We start from the raw sequence: 6,411 nt of genomic DNA, 5'->3' as shown, positions 1-6,411 counted from the left end.
TGAATAGGGAGAGCACAACCCAAGTGCCCATCCCAGGGTATCTCCGTGCCATTATGGACCTTGCTCCTTTGCACATGGTGGTAAGATCCTGGAGTTGCCTATCATGCAGCACCTGAAATGCAAGCTGCACTCTTATATGTTTAATATCAAAATATCTGCCATCTAATATGCAAAGATGTTGAAGTCACAATATATTCTTTGTAATCTTCTGCCGGTTCTCCTTGTCTCGCAGAACTGATCTGTCTGTGGAGGGACAGCAGGCTGAGAGCAGCCATCCAGCCTCTTTGCTTCCTTCCTGGTTGACACCCAAGTCCTCGGAGCATCCACGTGCTCCTGCAGCACCAAAGCGCCACTGGGCCCCTGAGTTCAATTTCAACAAGCCAAATGGACACGCTGCAGTCAACACGTCCATTTTGCCTTGAGCCCCGGGTTTCAGCAGCTCCTGTGCAGTTACCTCGCTCTGCACAAGAAGTTTGCAGCGAAGTTGGTCTAATCACAGGCAAATGCACAGCAGGCTGTGAGCTTCCTCTGCAGCCAGGCACAGCCAGGGTGCTCCATCCTCATGGGAATGAATTGTCTTGCAAGCTAAGAGCAAATTCAGGAATTTGCTGGCATGTTTCTCCCAATGTTCCAAGCAGACGTAGATATGAGAGCCAGTGTGCAAATCCTGCTCCTCCTTGGCTGGGGCAGGAAGTGCATACCCTTCAACCTGATCCTGAAAGGGGAGACATCAGGGCTTTTTATGTGAGCTGCTAATTCTGTACTTGCATGCAGAAGGGAAAATGTATATCTGCTGTTATGCATATAGGATAAAATCCTCATCACGTTTTAGAAGTTTATCTTGATATACCTGTCTTGAGGTTGAAGTCTGACAGAGAAGAACAAAACAAAGAAAGCTAAAAAAAAGGATTTTCCAGCCAATTTCTTTGTAATGCACCATGAAACGTCCTTGATCTCACTTGCTCACTTCTGATTGCAAGCATCTTGTAGAGCTATAGTAGGTTAAGATAACTTATTTTAAGAAAGAATTTGTTTGGCAGATAATACTAAACTGTGATTGTAATGAAAAGGCCTTCAAGCGTGTTTACATTTCACACCTACTTCTGCGCCTGACTACCTTTTCAGACACTGCTTGGAAAGGTCAGTGTAGAGAAGTTAATCTGGACTGTTCTGACATAGAAGAAATTTAATAACTTTGAAACATAAATACAGATGAGGTTGGTTTGTTTTTCTTTGCTAGACATAGAAACTGTCTAACATATTACTACAGCTAAAGAAGAACACTAGATTAGGAATATTGTGCCAACTTCTGTTGATGTAACTAATGCTAGGAGTACAGTAAGTATGGCAAAGTGAATGGGCTTTGTAAATAAAATAAATAAATAGTAGCCACCATAAAAAGCTGTTGGAGGATGATGAAACAAACTCAAGAGTATCCCTTGGCAACTTCAACAGAAGAGCCAAAAGCTGTAACTCTCCACAGCTCCTGCAAAGATTTTGCCCACACAGCTACCATGGGCTTAGGTCAGCCCCTCTGGGCAAGCACTCACTTAAGAGACGGTTGCATAATTTAACCCCAGCTCCTCAACCGCTAATAAAACCGTCCCCGGGTCAGACCGCAGTGGGCCAGCGTGGGGCCCGAGCAATGCGGTAGGTCCCAGTGGCCGAGGCTTTCCAGCAGCGCCTCGTCCCTGGCAGGTTTGAAGCGACGCAGCTGCCGCAGGAGCATGGGATACGGAGAGCGTGAAACGGGAGCGTTTGGGTCCCGGTGAATGTCCTTTGTGCACCAACTCTGTATCACCAGAGCCAGCACTGCGCAGCCGTCCCCAGGCACCACGGGGCACACTGGCCATTTCCTATGGGATACTTGCTGCCCAGCAAATACAAGCGACTCTTCGCGCTGGGTAGGTTTTAAGTGACTAGTCCTAAGCCTATCAATATATTATCCATGACTGCTGTAGAAAAGAGCAACATTTCTTCACTGTTAGATTGTTAGGGAGTTTTTGTTTGCTTCACTTAGGTGTCCATACCTTGTAAGCCTGTAGAGTCAAGAGAAACTTGCTTATTGCCTTTAAATTTGAAGGCAGACCGAGAAAGGAAGGAACTTCATTTTCTGTGACAGTCAAAGATATGTGATATTTTGTTTATCTCCCTACATATTAATATACGTAATTTATATTTTTTCCACCAGAAGGAACTGCCTCAGTCTGGTGAGACCAAGGAAGATAAAGGACCTTCCTGTTTCAGACCACACACTGTGCCCTAGAGGAGGAGGATTTTTTGACTAGCGTGGAGAGACAAGTTGTCACTGTGAAAGGGAGACTGCTGTGAACCTCTCTAGCACAGAGGGAGAGCGTGGATGGATCTCGAAGCACGTTCACATCAGGGTAAATCATACACTCATCTGAGCTGCTTTATCTTAGATTATAAGGGAACCTGACCGCAATGTGTCTTGCTTCCAAGAAAGGAGGATGTAGCAATGACTAAGGACCCAAGATTTCTTGTGAATCACATTTAAGGAGACTGCTTCTCCGCAATCAGTTACGTGGTTTCTTTTGCAGGCATATGGTTTGTTCTTCATGTTTGATCTCATGGAACACGTAGCTTGTAACTGTGCTGTGAAACAAGATGTTTGCCATTATGAACACAGTTTAGTCGGATTACATCAGATTTCTCTGAAAAAAAAAAAAGAAAAACACATGTAAATGAAAGCTAATAAAGCTAATATTTGAAAGGAATGGGATGTGCCCCAGTTTCATCTCAGGAAAAGGCCAGAAGGCCAAAAGGCCAGAAAAGGCTCCTGTCTGGGAGCCCTAAGCAGTGGCTTGGGCTGCAGCATCTTCATCCTGCTCATGCATCTGTGTGTTTCCTCTCCAGCCACCTCGGACCCCAGGGACGTGCTGGGCACCCAGCTGAGAGTCCTAGGGCTATCTGAAAAGGCCAGAAGGACCCAAGCCCCCCGAGTCTGCAAAGGGAGACTAGAAATCTCACAGGAAAGGCATCTGCTGTATCTCATCATCTGGAGTTGCTACAGAAACCCCAGAGGAGCCCCAGAGATTTGGCAAAAAAAAAAAAAAGGTGAGTAACACACAGCCAAGCACATTAGAGCTGCAACGTGATGCCTGGCCCAGAAATGGGGAAGGAGTCCGGGGGAAGACGCCTTATTTTGTCAGACCCCTTCACTTCTCTCCACATGGCTCCTCAGCGAGGGATCGCTCTTCTTGAGCCTGGGGGACCCTCAGTGTCTGGAGGGTCGGTGCTCTTCTCCCCCTCACGCTGGTGAAGCAAGTGGCCACAAACCAAGGGCTTGCTGTTTGGATAATTTTAGCCACCAGTAGGAGTTCTGCCCACAGTGGTCAGCTCAGGGTGGACTTTTATTTTCCAAACAGCTCCAAATGCTTCATGAGAAGCATCCAAAGATCCCAAATGAATGAGAAGATCCAAAATGAATGAAGACAGTGGTGGTACTTCATCCTACTTTCATGGCATGCAAGCTAGCTGATAGCTAGACAAAATAGTCATCCTAGCCAGCTGTTAAGGAGTATGTTAAGACTGATCCCTAGAACTAAAGTCATTTGTCTTTTTCAGTCCTGTTTTTGGTAAGGCGCTTGGTGGTGTTGCCCCTGCACTAAGTGAGCCCAAGAGACTCCAGATACCAAGGTGAAATCCAAACACAACACTGTAGTCTGAATGATTAACCAAAGTAAAGCCAGGGAAGTTCTCTTCCCTTCCATAAAGTCACTTTAATACTGAATAAAATATTTCCATAGCTTTATTGTTTTTCTCCAAATGTGGTTAAAATGTAAAGGAAAGGTGACACTAAAAATTAGCCTTACTATCAATAATTTCATATCAAAATAGTTGTCATAAGTGTCCTTAAGCCTGGTTGGCTTTAGTAGTACATTTATGAGTGTCTTTTCACAGAAATATCTGAATGAAAGTCCAGGTTATATTTCATTTATTTAGGTGTAAGAGTATTATATCAGTCATCACAAAGCTCTTTGCAGGTAATCAAAAGAAAATAAAGAAATATTTAATATAATATATTAATATAATGAGCAATGAAGTAGGTTTGTTCTTCTAGCACCCAGAAGTATCTTCACAATTAAATCACATTTAATTAATTGCATGTATAGGAAAAAAGATCATTCCTTTGCATAAATGAGAACTACAGACACAAATATCAGATGATTTTGTGTTATACTTTGCACAGACTGAATGGAGAAAACATTATGTAGCAAATTTGTGGTTGGTTTCTTTTTTCTTTTTCTTTTTCTTTTTTTTTTTTTTTTTTTTTGTAATAATAAGGGAGTCAGTGTTAGGATCATGGCTTGATTGATCAAACAAGAACGACTGGAAAAGTTTCTTGGCAAGATTACTCTAGAAACTTGGCCTGTGTACAGTGCAAATATGCTACAGATGTATAAATTATGCAGGTTGGGACAGTGCTGGTCAAAACCTTCCATAGCGGAGTCATGTGGGAAAGAAAGTCTAGACATCGTAGATTAACTTACTCTGTCTAAAATCATGCAATCTAGAAAATGCCTAAAACCACATCTGGACAAGCACACATGCAGAATTTTGTAACAAATTGCCTTAACTAGATTTTCAAAGAGAGTTCAACCAAAGGATTTTAGCTAATTGGCTCTATTGGTAAAGCTTACATCTAATCTTAGTTATAGCATTACTTACAGCATGCATTTTAAGCAAGCAGCAGATTAAGCCAACCAGGTAGGCAAAAAGAACCCTCTATATTTTGCCACAGAAAGTAGCTTGCAATTGAGTAGAACTTGTTAAGGTTCTCCCAACTCTGCCCCAAACTCTTTTGTTTCTGTCTGTGCTATATGTGAACCTAGGAAAAATTTTACCAGGGCAGCCAAGAAGTTTGGATCATGTTTGGATTTTGCTAAAGAGCAGCACGGACAACAATTCTGAAATGGCTTGGTCAGCAGCCAGGCCGAGAGTACTACGGATGGGAACAATGCCAATATTAGCTGTATTACAATGCAGCTATTTAGGAGGATTGGAACAGTTTTTCCAGGTACCATCTGTTTGCTTGATCCTTCTGGTTCAAGCTCCCTCTCCTTGCCTTTATGTGCGCATTCTCCACTGCCGTGCTCAACACAGCACGTTGACAGCTTTGCGTGTTGAAGTCAAACCTTTCTCGGTGGTCTTGTCTTGCTTCTTGTAACCAACAGTGCTGTTTCCCACTGCTATTTCACCTTTCCAAAGCTGTTTGATTCCTTCTGTCCCATGAAGTGCCAAACGCTGTGCTGCAACATCCCGAAGTAACATTAAATCTGGGTTTGGAGACTAGTAGTCCAGGAGTAGTAGTTGGCTGCTTCTGTCAAAGCCAAGGTAGTCATTCTCCTTTCAACTCAAGGTCACGCTGTTCCTGCTCCGATGGGCGACCTTCTTGAGTGTGTCTGGGAAGGGCTGTCTGTATTGCCTGGTTGGCAGCTGTCTGGATATTGCTGTTCCCTTCAGAAGAGATAGTTCCGTGCAAACTCAGGAGCTCTCTCAGGTATGTACAAAACCTAAAATAAGTGACTTACCGAATTATAACAGCTGTGGAAATAAGGATGACTTATTTACATTACTGCCATCAGTTTAATTGGGCATTTTAAGTTTGTGGAATAGATCTTAAGCTGTGAAAACGTATATTTAGGCTCAGTACGGTTTCCTGATGAAACTAGCCTAGAAAATATGTGCAGGGTGTTACTAGGAAAGGTCTTTAAATGTTGGGAAAGAGCTCTAGTGCTTAGGCTGAAGCACTGAAAGTCCCGAAATGAAATGTTTCTTCAACCAGAAATGAATTTGTTGCATATGTTTTGCATAGAAAATATTGAATAGTTACTTTTTGATTCTAGTTCAGTTGAAGCACGGAGAAATTATCTTGCAAAATATCTTAAAGTGACCAGTGTGAGATAACATAGGATCTGAGTTTACAGCTATCTTCAAGGTGAAGTCCAGATCTCAAGTCAAGCAACCCCCGGTTTGTTAATTCCCGGCTGTCGCTCTGGTCTCTTCATCCCCCTTGGCAGAGCTGCTCCTCTTCTGAGCACCACAACCAGCCAGAGCTGTTCTGTGCTTGTTGGGTCCTGGACTTGTTCCCTCCTCCTCAGAATGAGCCCGATGAGCTCAGCAGAAGCGGGACTGCAGTCTTCATCAGCCTTGGAAAGCGGCCCCATATTATGGGGCGGGGGGCAAGCGTAGCATGTAATTCTTTTCATAAGCTGCTTAGTCTTCTTTTCCATGTTATTAAAGTCTTTGGCCTGCAGAGCTTTCCCTAGGAGGATGGTCCAGAGCTTTTCGTCTTCGATGGCTGGTTTCCATCCACTTTATATGTCTCTGCTCTGTATGTGTGTGTGTGTATAGTTGTTTAGCTTAAATGGCCGTCATATGTTCCTA

The sequence above is a fragment of the Tinamus guttatus genome, unplaced genomic scaffold (genome assembly GCF_059628265.1).
Source record: "Tinamus guttatus ecotype Peru unplaced genomic scaffold, ASM5962826v1 Tinamus_guttatus_pri_ptg000240l, whole genome shotgun sequence".
In the NCBI taxonomy this organism is placed as follows: Eukaryota; Metazoa; Chordata; class Aves; order Tinamiformes; family Tinamidae; genus Tinamus; species Tinamus guttatus.
The sequence above is the reverse complement of the archived record's forward strand: the minus strand, read 5'-3'. Positions refer to the sequence as shown.